The following is a 15,303-nucleotide window of genomic DNA, read 5'->3' as shown; positions in this document are numbered from 1 at the left end:
TATCACCAGACTCTCCTCATGTTAGTTTCTCCAGGCTAATAAGGAAGCCCCCCCCAAAAAAAGACACACCATAATCTATAACAGGGCTGGTGCCAGGGATGATTATTGTGATTAATTAATTAATTAAATTTATATCCCGCCCTTCCTCCCAGAAGGAACCCAGGGCAGCAAACAAAAACACTAAAATCACTTTAAAACAACTTAAAAACAAAAGCCTTTAAAACATGTTAAAACAAAAGCTGTTTTAAAACATCTTTAAAAAATAATTTTAAAAACATCTTAAAAACATTTTCTGTAGTTGATGTTAACAGACCTCTGACAATAGAGAAAAGCTCCAGCAGACGGCTACCTGAGGATGTGATGGTGGCAGAGAAGTGGGCCTTCTTTGCCGCCCTCACTGCCACACAGTAGGCACAGTTATGTTTTACTCATGCATGATCAGCCTCACAGCACATCTTTTGCCACTTGCCCTCTAGCCATCATCCAGCCTGTTTCATTGCCTTTAGTTTACTGGTGTACCAAGGTGCAAACTGGAATCCACAATGCCGGAGAGGGTGCTCAGGTGCAACCGTGTTAAGAACCAGGTGCATCTTGTTGTTCCACAGCGTGACAAGGGCTTCAACAGTGTCACCTGCTCAATCTACTGGAAACTCCCCCAGGGTGTTCAGAAATCCAGTGGATTCCATTAGTCTCTGGGCATAGACCAGCTTAATCTGTCCACCACCCCTGCAGGAGAGAATTGCAGCTGTATGGAGTTGGCATTATTGGGCATCCCAATAGGGGTCCCAGCGCCAGTCCCTGAAGTACCTTAGCCTTTGCTCCTCCACCCTCCTGCTGTGCTTGTTTGCCTGCCCTCTCCAAGCAAGAGAGCATCGATAGGAGTAGGAAGAAACAGTATCAGCCTTTGCTTGCCTTGCCTCTCTGGACAGCTGGACAGACTGGGCCCCAAAGGGACAGATCATGTGAATGGACAGTGGCAGCAAAGAGGTGGGCCCACTGAGGGCATCTTACCCAATGCCTGCCCCCAGTACCTGGAGCTAGTACTAGGAGCAGCTGAGGTGGTGCTACAGAGCTTCCCTCCTGACACCAATGTTGCTGTCATTTACTGGGACACTGCAGGGGTGTCAACCACCCCACCCAGTGCCCTAATAAGTGGACGTGATGCCTGTGTTGGGAGGGCAGCCCCATCCCACAGTACACTGATCTATAATTGGAAAGGTATATAGAGATGCACCTTTTCAGTAATGTCAAGCATTAATTGAGCAGCTGGGACTCTGAAGGTTGTGACAGTGAAGAAAAACAGCAACATAAATGAATTATCGTGAATAGTCATAACTTTTAAATGAGGAGCAGGGAATGCATTAGTATTACTACTGTTGATATACTGTTGTAGAGGGTTCAGATCACTCCATATATATTATCCCAGTTATCCTTACAACAGACCTGTAAGATAGTGACATGAATTAAAGTATATTTGCTGTATATTTCTTCCTTCTTATATGTATCAGTGCCTGAACACCTGTATGTACTTATAAGCATGTCATATATTATTGATGCTACTATTGGAGTATTTCTATATGCTTCTGCTCCACTATGCATTTACTATAAATATTATTCTATCATTGTATTCACATTTATAATTGTATCTTTAAAATATATATAAGAAATGCTCTTAGTAAATACAGTGTTTGAGATAAAACCAGGAATGTTTATAACTTTCTCCATCTTGTTTGCAAAACAAAGTGCAGTGTCTGTCACATTTCTTGTATGTACTATGGAAGCAGCTAGTTACCCAAGGCCACCAGTGGCAAGAGTGGTCTATGTTATGATAACATGTAGAGAATGTGGGTGTGCATGAATTTCTCTTTCTAGGGCTTACAGGTGAAACTGGAGGCTTGGAGGTGCTGAAGGTTATTAAGGTGTCAAATGGAGGGTGTCTACAATACATCAACCATAAACAAATATTATAATTCTAAAGTCTGAGTACCCTAAAAGAGATCCCATGACAGCATCCTTGATAGGCACCAAGCTGGTATGAGAAAGAAGAGATGCTGTCCTTAGAACATGTATGTGGCAAGAGACTGACATCACTATAAGTGCCAGCTGACCAATTGATGGATGATATACCTGGGCTCAGTGAAGATATCAAAAGAACATCAAAACATTATCTGACTATAGAGACACTCCAGCTTCACCAGAAGATTTGAGAAGTTTTCTGCCACAGCTTACCACCTGAGACTCTGTGAGCGTGCCTCCTTCTCCAAGTCTCTTCTTCCTAGCTATGGCACTGGTTGGCCACCAGCTACTTGCATGAGTGTGGGAGTATGAAAGATCAGGACTATTGAGCGTAACTAATTTTGCATTCTACCATTCCTGCAATGGGTGACTCACAAGAGTATCTTTGGCTTTGTCAATTGGACATCTGTCAATCTTTAAAGCCTTTTATCTCGGTGTGGTCCCAGCACTCCTTCTGCTTGTTCCTGCTATCTCCTGGCTTGATCACCCAGGAGTGGCTTTGGGTTCATTGGTAAGATCTAATTTCCCAATACTGTGTGTCAGTTGGTAGAGAATTGTGAAAGGGGGAGATACTGAGACCATACCAAAATGGCTAGCCCAGTCAGAAAGAAAAGGAATCCATGTACTATTGTGAATTCAAATGCATGCAGTCCTCTTATAGGGCCCTGGGCAGCAAGAGCACTGCCAGAGTGGAGGAGGTAATTTTTGCTCCACTTAGGATGAGTGAAGGACATAACTTATCTGAATCAAAGGAAAGGCATTCTTGGATTCATACAGATGAAGCACCCTTGTAGGAGATGTTGTCCTCAAAGGAACCAAAGGATACACCTTGGGGCATAGCAAAACACCCTCAAGGGAAGAAATTTTAAACCTGAAGGGTCCGGGAGGAGGTCATATCCTGGCTAGTGATGGCTTTGCTACAAAAGACATGTTAGAGGGAAGGAACACCATTCTGGGTGGGAACTGCACAGTCCCAAGTATGGACAAGGAAGGAGACAGATGTGCTATCTCTCAGCTATCTCAGGTCAATAGGCCGGTATTATTAGCCCTGTATTGAAGAGGGGAGGGCAGTCTGAAGTGGATAGTGGATTGGCTAAGGCTAGAGATGTCATGAACATTCAGTTGGAGTGCTTGCAAAAATGAAAGGCCTGGACTGAATGCTTGCAACCAGAATTGAGGCCAATATGTCCTCACTTTCAGCCTGTGCTCACCCTGATTCCATGAGCTGCTTCTGCTGCCTCCAACTTCCCCCACCCCGAGGTGTGTTTCAGTGGGTGGGGCTCGTGGCAGGGAAAGACAGCAGAAGCTGCAAGCCCTAGGAGAGGGATCATTTCACTTAAAATGTTAACAAAGCCTTAAGCCCTTTTGAAGTAAGCAAGGGGATCCTCTTGCATCCTTACCCAAGATCTGAACAAGGGACTCCTTAGCTGACATTCTTCCAAGTAACTACACTGCATCAGCTCATCCAAAGTACTGCCTGAAACCTTATATTCCCATTCAGTCATGGAGATCACCTGTAGGAGCATCACCGATTGCCTCTCAAGTTGATGAGGCTCATCTGACAGTCAACATAAAACCAAGCCTTTAGTGGGATTGGTCCAGGCCTGTGGAATACTCTTCTAGTAGGGATTCAGCAGGTATCTTCGGTAATAACTTTTAAACGTTTGCTGAATATTATTATTATCTTTTTTTACCCCGCCCTATTTTCCAAACTGGAACTCAAGGCGGCTTCCAGATAAAAATACATATAATTAAGAACATACAATAATCTAAAATAAATAGAATTAAACTATTTGCAATATTAAAACCATCCAAACATACACTTAATAAATTTGATCCAAAATGGAAAAAAAAATTAAGACAGCAGCAGTTAAAACAATACAGAGTATCACAAATCTTAATTAAAAGTAATTTGATTTAAAAAAAACTCTTCAAGGTTCATTTGAAACCCAGTACAGTCAGGGCCACATATGTACCTCTTTAGGGGCCACCTAAATATGGGGCCACCAGTGAAGAGACCCTGTCCCTGCTGCCCATTAATCAAATAGATCCTGATGACAGACCACAAGCAGGGCCTGTGAGAGACACTGAGGGACAGCTATACAAAGTGCTGGTCTTTACCTATAATACCCAATGTGCTTGGAGCCGAGGTATCAAGGTTTGGCTGCTCTATATGCAAACAAACCTGCCCATTCACTGAGGTCATCTGGAAAGCACTTTTTTTCCTGGTGACTTGCCTCATGAGATCTGGTGGATGGATCACCTGGGCCATAGCTTAGTGGTAGAAGATCTGCTTTGCATACAGAAGGTCCCAAGTTCAATGCCCAGCATCCAGGTATTTTATTTATTTATTGCATTCATATCCCACCTTTTCTCCAAGATGGCATACATGGTTCTCCCCCTCCTCATTTAATCCCCACAACAACCCTGTGAGGTAGGCTAGGTTGAAAGGCAGTGACTGGCCCAAGGTCACCGAGTGAGCTTAATGGCTGAGTGGGGATTCAAGCCCTGGTCTCCCAGGTCAGAGTCCAACACTCTAACCACTACACCCCACTGACTCTCACTGGTCAGGCTGGGAAAGACCCTTGTCTGAAACCCTGGAGAGATGCTGCCCATTAGTGTAGACAATATTGAGCTAGATCAAGCAATGGTCTGACTCAGTATACGGCAGTTTCCTATCAGTTGTGGTGCCCAGGCTTTGAAACAGCTGCTTTTATAACAGAAGGGCTTTGAAACAGCTTATTCTACTGCTTTTAAAGACCTTTGCTCTTTTAAGAAATTGCATAGTTTATTTTGCTTATTTTGTTTTGATGGTTGTAATATTTAATTTTTTCATTTGTGAAGTGCCTATGAAGGCATTTTTATTAAAAGGCAGGATAAAAATATTTTAAACAAAGTCCTCATTTCAGACAGCTTAATTAATCAAGTTATCTTGGATGATGTGCATTAAATTCCAACTTTTTAACTAGTGTGGGAAATAGCTTAACAATTTCAGTGTACTCTTTGAGTCTTGCCTCATGAGAGATTCATGCACACCACTGCAGTGATTCCGGTTTGTAAAAAAGGCTAAAGATGTTTCACAATATCTTCTAAATGTTGAATTCCTTCATAACATGCTGCAGTTGATGGGTAACCTGCACCTGGAATCATCAGACTGAGTTATGGCATGATGCTCGGAAAAGTTACTTTTTTGAACTACAACTCCCATCAGCCCCAGCCAGCATGGCCACTGGATTGGGCTGATGGGAGTTGTAGTTCAAAAAAGTAACTTTTCCAAGCTCTGTGACACCCTTTGACTCTGGATTGTGTTAGGTGGATGATTTGTTTTAATATGTTTTTAAAGATGTTTTATTTTAATATGTTGAAATGTCTTTTGTTTTTAAGATGTTTTAAAGTGTTTTTAGTGTTTTTGTTTGCCACCCTGGGCTCCTTCTAGGAGGAAGGGCGGGATATAAAATAAATAAATGAAACTAGAAATTTAGGCTCCCTCCAGCAGTCCTCTTCATTTCAAAAGTCTTCAAATGGCAGTATGGTGGCATAGCAGCATACAACTTACTTGTGGCTTGGGGAAAAGGGGAATTGGGGATGGTGGGAGCAAGAGGGGGGGAAAGTGACCACACCATACTTGAATTCTTGGTTTTAACAGAAGCAAAAGCTGAGAATAGCCATAAGTGCACTCTGGACTTCAGGAAAGCTGATTTTAATAAACTCAGAACAATTGTAAGTATGGTTCCATGGCAAGCGACCCTAAGGTGAAAAGGAGTCCAAGATGGATGGGAGTTCCTAAAAATGGGAATTATAAAAGCGCAATGGCAAGCAATGCCAACAAGGAAAAAAGGGGGGAAACAGCAGAAGAAGCCAATGTGGCTTCACAAAAAGCTTACAGGCCACAAAGGAAGAGTACAGGCAGGTATCACGGAATTGCAGGGATGGTGTCAGGAAGGCTAAAGCTGAGAATGAGCTGAGGCTAGCAAGGGATGCTAAAAGCAACAAAAAAGCTTTCTTCAGGTATGTCCATAGTAAAAGACAGAGAAAAGAAATGGTGGCACAGCTACTCAATGAGGATGGCAAAATGATAACAGATGACAAAGAAAAGGCAGAAGTACTCAATTCCTGCTTTGACTCAGTCTTCTCCCAAAAAGGGTCTATGACCCTCCCAGGAAACATGAAGTGGAAGGGGCAGGATTGGAGCTTGAGACTGATAGATAAACAGTCAAGGAATACCTAATCACTTTGAACAAGTTCAAATAGGCAGGGCCCAATAAACTGCATCCTAGAGGAAGGAACTGGCTGAAGAATTCTCAGAACCGCTGTCTATTATCTTTGCGAAATCATGGAGGACTGGTGAAGTGCCGGATGACTAGAGGAGAGCTAATGTTGTCCCTATCTTCAAAAAGGGCAAAAAGAAGGAACCGGGGAACTACAGACCAGTCAGCCTAACATCAATCCCTGGAAAAACTCTGGAGCAGATTATAAGGCAGTCAATCTATAAGCACCTTGAAAACAATGCAGTGATTACTAGGAGCCAACATGGATTTATGAAGAACAAGTCCTGCCAAACTAATCTTATCTCATTTTTTGATTGGGTAACCTCCTTTGTAGACTGAGGGAATGCTGTGGACATAATATATCTCGACTTCAGCAAAGGTTTTGACAAAGTGCCCCATGATATTCTGATTAGTAAACTAGCTAAATTTGGGCTGGATGGAACAACTATCAAGTGGATCCACAGTTGGCTCCAGAATCATACTCAAAGAGTGCTTATCAATGGTACCTTCTCAAACTGGGTGCAAGTAATGAGCAGAGTACCACAGGGCTTGGTCCTGGGCCCAGTGCTCTTCAACATTTTTATTAACGACTTGGATGAGGAGGTACAGAACATGGTTATCAAATTTGCAGAGGATACAAAATTGGGGAGCACAGCTAATACCATGGAAGACAGAAAGAAAATTCAAAGGGACCTTGATAGGCTGGAGCATTGGGCTGAAAACAACAGAATGAAATTCAACAGGGATAAATGCAAAGTTCTACACTTAGGAAAAAGAAACCAAATGCACAGTTATAAGATGGAGGATACTTGGCTCAACAATACAACATGTGAGAAGGATCTTGGAATTGATCACAAGCTGAATCAATGACAATTCCAAGATCCTTCTCATATGTCGTATTGTTGAGCCAAGTATCCCGCATCTTATAACTGTGCATTTGGTTTCTTTTGTATCATATTCAGATTCCTGGGATCAGCTGCTGCCAAATATCCAGTGCCTTTTCTCCTTGAATATGTAGACACTGAGAACATTGCCCTACTGTAACTGACCATAGCTGGTGTTACATACATAGTCTGGCTAACTCTTGAAAGAGAAAGGACCAATCCAGTCTGCTGTTTTAATGTGGGTGTATGCAGGAAAGTGACAGTGAGGTGTTAATAGTGCATTTGAACTGGATTTATACTGGACCATCCACACATCATCCTGCTTTGATAGTTCTGTGATGCTTCCCCATGCTCCAGAATTATGGCATCTACACTAATCATAGAATCATAGTAGAGTAGAGTTGGAAGGGGTCTATAAGGCCATCAGGTCCTACCCCCTGCTCAATGCAGGAATCCAAATCAAAGCATTCCCGACAGATGGCTGTCCAGCTGCCTCTTGAATTTCTCCAGTGTCGGAGAGCCCACTACCTCTCTAGGTAATTGGTTCCATTGGTGTATGGCTCTAACAGTTAGGCTGTTTTTCCTGATGTTCAGTCAAAATCTGGCTTCCTGCAACTTGAGCCCATTATTCCATGTCCTGCACTCTGGGACAATTGGGAAGAGATCCTGGCCCTCCTCTGTGTGACAGCCTTTCAAGTACTTGAAGAGTGCTATCATATCTCCCCTCAGTCTTTTCTTCTCCAGGCTAAACATGCCCAGTTCTTTCAGTCTGTCCTCATAGGGCTTGGTTTCCAGTCCCCTGAACATCCTTGTTGCCCTCCTCTGAACCCGTTCCAGTTTGTCTGCATCCTTCTTGAAGTGTGGAGACCAGAACTGGATGCAGTACTCAAGATGAGGCCTAACCAGTGCTGAGGATTTTATCTCACCCATCTCTCCTGGCACTGGGAGCCCCTCTTGGACTTGCACTCCCACCTCAGGCTTCTCCTGCACTTTAACTTGCACTGTCATTTCCCCAGGCACTGGCAGCTCCTCTCACTCTAACTTTTCCTCCTGCACTTTCTCTTCCACAGCTGGCACACACAGGGTGAAGAAATCTATGAACAGCTGATAGAGAACAGTCTTCTTCAGCCTGTAGTTCACCTTTCTCCAAGGCCTTTTCTTCCTCCTGCATTACTTCTTTAACAGCAGGCACACATGGAGCAGAGAAATCTATGACCAGCATCTCTTCTCCAGTCTGTACGCCACTTTCTTCCGAGGCATCTTTCTCTTCATTATCCAGCCCATCCTCCTTCAACTCTTGGGGCTTTACTTCCATCTTTCTGGTGTCTTCCCCCTTGGCAGGCTCCTGGACAATCAAGGCCTCTTCTTCCTCCTCTGCTACTGACTGCAACTCCTCACAGTCCAAGCCCTCCAGATGCCCACCCCCTTTTTTGGATCTCTTTAGCCACCCCAGTCTGGGTGCTCTGCAGCTGAACTCCCGGGTCACTCTCAACCCCTTGTAGTGGCTGATCAGGCATGGCTCTCGCTTCCTCACATGGGGTCTCCTTTTTCTCTCGAAAGATGCTTCCAAATATCTCCCCCATTCATTGCCAGTGCTCCTGGCACTCTTGTTGCCTTTGCTGCTGGTCCTCTTGGCGCTCTCATTGCCTTTGCTGAATAAAACATCCATTTTTTCTGTTCTAGGAGGGTTGCTGTTTCTCCCCCCATTTTGACTCAGGCACATCTTGCTCCCAATGCTTCTTCCAGAAAACTCTATCCCATTTCTAACACCAGTGTTACTCGCCACCTCAATCTCTAAGCGGTGAGAGATTTCCAGGGGTTCCTGTGCTCATCCAGGGGTTTGGCTTCCTTGGAAAGAAGGTCAGAGGAGGCTGTGGTGTCTTTATTAAATATGGTTTGTTTATTTACACACATTCCAACCTGAGCTTAAGATGGGGGGCTTCAAAGCATCAGCAGTCCAATGGATCTTGCATTTTCCATCAGGCTTACAGGAGGCACCCTAAAGCCAGGGTGCAGAGAGCCAGCCTCTCTCCCTGCCTCCAGTTCCCAGCCTTTCCTCAGACTCAACTCAAAACACAAGCCTCTCCTTGGCCTCAGGAAGGGGGGGGCTCTCCTGAAGAGTTCCAATAACAATAGGATGTCCCTGGCTCACCCGCCAGATAATGGGCACTTGATAGGCCCATTAACTCACCTGGCCACTTTATTAGACTAACAAAGGGAGATCTGGCCAGCAGAGCAGATTTCTCACTTCCAGGTGTGGGGTTCCAAATCAGAGGCTGGAAGGAGACTCATAGAAATCATCCATCTCAACCCCAAACCCATAACAATATATTATTCCATCTCCTACATAGGGGGCTGAAACACACAACTGCTTTTCTGTTGGTTGACTTGGGGAAAACAACAACAACTTCTAACACAATTTATACATTGTATGGTATTTGCATCTTGCTCTGTGGAGCTTATTTCCATGCAGTAGAGAAAGACTGTAGTGGCCCTCAGCCAAGGCAAGAGCCTTAAACAGTAAGAAGAATGAGCAATAAATTTTTATCTCTAACCATCCCACACAGTGAAATGTACCAAATTCCTGTTTTTATGTTTACCAAGGCTGAAACCAGCCAAAGAGCTTGGGAGAAATTTATATTACACCCAACTTTTAGCTGATTCACCAGGGAGTGGGTGGAAAGACCATCAGCTCACCCCACTGGTTGCTTCCTGCAGAACTGAACCCCAGCTGCTACTTTCTCTTATGATCATTTAGTTTTTTCTGTGTTTGGGAGGACACAAGATACTGAGATTCATAAAGTGTTTGGGGGCTATACAGTTTAAGGGGGAAAGGACACTGGGATATGATAGAGAGTTATAGAATTATGCATGCTATACTGGAGAGAGGGGTCACCCTCTATCAGGATCACCCACAAAAACTGAGTGTCAGGGAATACAGGGCAGATAAGAAAAACATGAAGGCCAAACAAAAGATGGATTGGTTCCATAAAGGAAGCCACAGACCTGAACTTACAAGATCTGAGCAGGGTGGTTCACGACAAATGCTCTTGGAGGTCACTCATCCATAGGGTCGCCATAAGTCAAAACCGACTTGAAGGCACATAACAACCACCACCACAACAAAACAGATAAAAGAATGGACTTCCCACAATTAAGGATGGAGGAGCATCCCAGGGTTTGTCCCAAAAGGGTTTGATCTTGTGCCTGTGCTCCATAGGACATACATAAAACCACCCCCTCTGCCACCTTTCCTCCACGCCCACAAACCTTACCTGGGGCAGGAGAAGACAAGGGTGCAGGAGCAACTAAGGTACCAACAGTGGGTGCTCAGTGTGCAAGTTGAGCAGACCATGTTTGACTCAACCTACACATGAGGAGTCAAATAGGGTTGCTCGCTTTTTCAAGAACCCTTATGTAATTTCTTGTGACATCCTTATACACCCAGCCCGTAATTTGTTCATGGAATTCGTTCATGCAAGATGGGAGGATGGTCCCAGGCTTAGATGGAATTAGACAAATTTATGGGGAACAGGTCAGGTAATCAGGTTAAAAAAAAAAGAGGGCAGGGCTCCTACATCTTTAAGAGAGAGTTATGGAGAAAAGAGAATTTTAGCAGCTGTAGCTTGTTATGCAAAGTACACCTATTGAAACCCATTCTTCAGCACTATTAAAATTTAAAACTGTAGGAGCCCCTTTCCTCAATGAATGACCACCTGGTTTCAAAGAATACCCGTTTGTTGGAGGACAAACAGCAGGAGAGGGCTATTGCCTTCATGCCCAGCGTGTAAGCCTCCTCAAAGCCATCTGACTGGTTACTATGGTGAAAAGGATACTGAAATGGATGGACTTTTGGTCTGATTCCGCAGAGCTGTTCTTACATCAACAGCATTCTTATATGCTGTTAAGAAACCTGTGGCTCCCTGTTACCTTTTTTAACCTCCTCCTGTGTGAATATTTTGGTGTGGGGAGGGGAAGGGTAGACCCCAGTGCTAAACGTGCAAACATTAACATGGGCATTTTAACTATCTAGCCCAAATTCAAATGCACCTTTTCAAATATTTTAGCGATCTCTCAGATATCGTTCTCCCACTTCAGTGAATTTCCATCAGCACCAGTCACAAATGATGCTTTTCTGGCTTCACATGGAACCACATCTCCTCTATTTAGTGTCAGAGAAGACATTATCCTGTCAGCTGTGGATTCTGGCTCATATTCTGCCCTGCAACTAGACTTGGATACCATTCAAACATTACATGGCTGACAGCATGTGATCACCCCTCCCCTTGCTGTGTGACCTGCCATGCCACCATTCCTTCATCATTCTCTTTAGGGTGGCCAGATGCAAGATTGGGCAGGGCTTCCTGCACCTCTTGAAAGAGGTGCAATTGTGGCAATGACAAGGCATGCCCCCTTCTGCCCAAACCACTCAAGGAACAGGATCCTTGTCCTTTCTCTCTCTCATTTGATCACCCTCATCCTCCCTCTGCAGTGAAATGATAAAGTTGCAGGGAGGCTTGTCAGTTTCACGGTCACCTGTTATTGATCTGCACTGGGGCGTATATAAAAGGCGCTTCTGAAGAAGAAAAATTGACACAGGCTTTTTCTTGATGTTCCCAATTTCAGCAGAGCCCAGAGTGAGGGTTGATGGGGGTGAAGGAAGAGATGAAGTGTAACAGACACCCATCCTCGTGGATAGGTGAAGGATTCAGGCAGGGGAGCTAATATGCCTGTTAATAGTGACCAAAGAGACTCTGATAGAGGGGATAGGTCAATGTATGGAAAGAGTAAAAAATATCCCCAAATATCTACACCTGTATGGGGGAATTGCTGGGTACAGAATAAAAATGTGTGCTGCAGATAACAATACATCTGTTCATAGGGGACAAGGAAGGGCCCGCAGTTCAGTGGCAGAGCATCTGCTTTGCATGCAGAAGGTTCCAGGCTCAATCCCCGGTATCTCTATATAGGGCTGGGAGAGACTCCCGTCTAAAACCCTGGAGAGCTACTGCCAGTCAGTGTATGCAGTATTGAGCTATCAATCATCTGACTTGGCATAAGGCATTTTCCTTTGTCCCTATGACACAAAGACCACAGAAAGGTTGAAATGAAATTGTAAATCCCCCTGCAAGCATGCTTATCATTCAGATCATATTTCAGTATTTCCATTGGTTGCACATGTGCACACTGGTGAAAGGAGAGAGTCCTCAAAGGGATCTATGTGGCATGTGCAAAATCTGCCTTGGCGTGGCCAGCACTGGTAGGAGGGGAGGGTTAAGGCTCCTGTAATTTGAACAGCTGGGAAATAGTCAGAATTCTAGGAAGTGATGGGGAAAATTTTACCTGCAAAATTTCTGCCTGTGATGCAGCTTTTGAAGGCATAGCAGCCCTGCCGGAAAAAAAATTATAAAGTCCTAGAGTTGGAAGGTACCTCAAAGATCATCAAGTCCAACCCCCTCTGATCCACTATTGCATCATCTTACCTTCACTTTAAAAACTCCAATGAAGGAGAGTCCACTACCTTCCACTGCAGTCTGTTCCACTGTCAATCAGCTCTTCCTAAGAACCACCTTTCTTCCTCCCGTTTGACCAAATCCCTCTTCTTCAGATTAGATAGATAGATAGATAGATAGATAGATAGATAGATAGATAGATAGATAGATAGCCCAGGGTGGCTATCCTATTGCCATTCAAAGGGGGGAAAGGAGGTACCATACTTACTAGGGTGCAAGTCTCATTCAGCATAGTAGGGCTACTTCTGAGTAAACTTATAAAGGCGTGTGCTATAAGTCCCACATCCGACCCCTTTCTTTATACTCTCCCTTAATGTTGAGAGGAACAGCACATGTCCAGCGGGCAACAGTCCTGCTTTGTCTCTCTCTCTCTCTCCTTTGCACCCCTGGAAAAATTTGCTTGTTTGTTTGTTTGATTTGCTAATCGTTGATTACACAAAAGGTCTCCAAGCTACTTACAACATATTTAAGAGGATAAATAAGTAAAAAGCCATGATAATAAAAGCACAGTGACACAAAAACACATGCAATTCATATACCACAGACACAAAGCGGCAGCCGGCAGCCGGCAGCCGGTAGCCGGTAGCAGCAGCAGCAGCAGCAGCAGCAGCAAGCTTTGGCAGCAGAGCTTATGGGGTGGCATCAATCTGTGATTAGCCTGGCTCCGCCTGCTTCCAGGTTACAGCCTTTGCTGACTTTTCCTCCGGGGTCCCCTGAGGGATTGCTCTGGCCTCAGACAGCCTCTGCCTCCCTCTCATTTCCACAGTGACTGGGAAGAACTGTGGAGCAGGCAAGCCTCACATTCTCCACAAAGCAGATTTATTAAAATTTTGATAGTCAAAAACATGCATGTACTTGAGGGGGAAACTGACCAAGGCCTTCCACCCCTTAATGTATTCTGTTACAAACCAACATTTTCTGCAAAACAAAGCCGCCCTTTCTTATATGAACAAGCCACATTTCAGTCAGCTGTTTTAAACTTTGTTTTTTAAATGTTGGGTAGATCATGTCTGTATTCTTTGAGAATGAATGATCTCCATTCTCCAGATGCTTTGTCAGAGGTAAATAACTGTGAGCTAAAACCAAGGGTTGTCTGGTTTTGTGATATCCGAATAAACCCTGATTGTTTCAATTTTGCATATGTTTAGATCAGTTTACAATTGCATGGCAATTTAACAACATTGACAAAGAAGGAGGGTAATCGTTTTGTTTGTATTTGCCTTTAGCAAGAGTTATCATATCTTAGCAAAGCTTAGATCCAGACAGCATACAAAAAACTGAATATACTTTGGCTGTAGAAATTCTTGTGCTTGGTTGTGAACGATGCAGGTGAGGTAATATCAATATCAGCTTAAAATATTAACAAGCTAAGGAACCTTGCTAGCAAACGCTGACTAATACTTTTGAATACCATGAGTTTGCCGGAGTCATAGTTCCTTTCTAATTATAGTCAAGAACAGGACAAATAATCTTTTGACATTTGGAAGAAGCAGGAGGCTGAACTGGGCTTTTGGTAAAAATTCCTTTGGCTAGAAAAAATATGGTTGAACCAAAAATATGGTCAAAAAGGCCACAAAAGACAATGACAGAAAGCCAAAGAACAATAATTACAGATAGGCCTGGTTGGCATGTCATGGTAAGCCAAACTATAGCTTCACAGAACTGTGTGAATTTGTGGGCTCCTACAGAGGAGCTTTCAGTCTGCTTTGCTCCTCCCCAGACCTTTTTACTCCCAGTTGGTGCTGAACTAAGCCAAGATTTGGTTTAGCATGTCATCTGCACCTGGGCTTCTAGTTAAGCTCTCTCTTCACTGAAGCTGTAACCAAGACCGGGGAGTAGCAAAGCAGCTATGAGCTCCTCTCCACATTCACATGGTCCCAGTAAGCCATAGTTTGGCTTATTGTGATAAGCAAATGAGGCCATTGTCTCTATTTTGAGTTGTAAGACTGCCATCAGTCCAAATGATGGCAGTGTATGTTTATGTCCATCCAAGAATTTTTGGTTTGCTGTTAATCTTGGTCTCTGGCAATATTAATTATGCTCCTCCAGCAAGATTCATTGGGGTGCCATTTGCAATGTAAACCAGCAAGTGTCTCAATGCAACAGGGCTGTAAATGTCCTTAGCGCCCGCCTCCCATTAACATTGCTGCTAGGAGAGATCCAGCACAGTTATGCACATGTTTATGGAAATTGAAGGTTTTTGGCTGGAGAAAAATTTATGGCTAGGACTTCCTGATGCTTTCTTCAGATTAGAGCAGGAACAGAAAAGGGGATAAACATTAAACATTCCCAGCAGCATGTTCCTGTCCTTGAAAAGTTTGAAAAGCAAGGTCATTGTTCCCCGAGATATATATGCATACAATGTAAGGCTGCTGTCATGGACAGTAATGGAAAATCTTTGTGCTATCCAACTTCTATTCCTTCTGAGGCTGGAGGTGATTTTAGAAAGATTAAGTGACAGAAGGCTAAAAGGTGCCATTCCGTAGCTGGACTAACAATCTCTCCTTCAACACCCTCATGGGGCAGATCAAGCCAGTGTGGACCTCACAGTTGACCATCCCTGAAAACCATCATTGATGTGGCTCCTCAGTTGGAAAGACAAGCTGTGGGAGCTGCAGGGGT

General features: G+C 43.9%; 1 protein-coding gene across 4 annotated transcripts in view; it reads right to left on the bottom strand.

The window, feature by feature from the left end:
- LOC133376933 (SITS-binding protein-like) overlaps positions 1-10,530 on the bottom strand; it is a 107,337-nt gene extending 96,807 nt beyond the window's left edge. For all 4 annotated transcript variants that reach the window (XM_061609920.1, XM_061609919.1, XM_061609922.1 and 1 more), the window contains exon 1: positions 10,444-10,530. The gene's annotated coding sequence lies outside the window, so the exon portion shown is untranslated. The remainder of the gene's footprint in view (positions 1-10,443) is intronic.
- Between the last annotated feature and the right edge of the window lie 4,773 nt (positions 10,531-15,303).

This window comes from Rhineura floridana, chromosome 2 (genome assembly GCF_030035675.1).
Source record: "Rhineura floridana isolate rRhiFlo1 chromosome 2, rRhiFlo1.hap2, whole genome shotgun sequence".
NCBI classification, from domain to species: Eukaryota; Metazoa; Chordata; class Lepidosauria; order Squamata; family Rhineuridae; genus Rhineura; species Rhineura floridana.
Note: the sequence above shows the minus strand (reverse complement) of the source record. Positions and strands in the feature narration are given on the sequence as shown.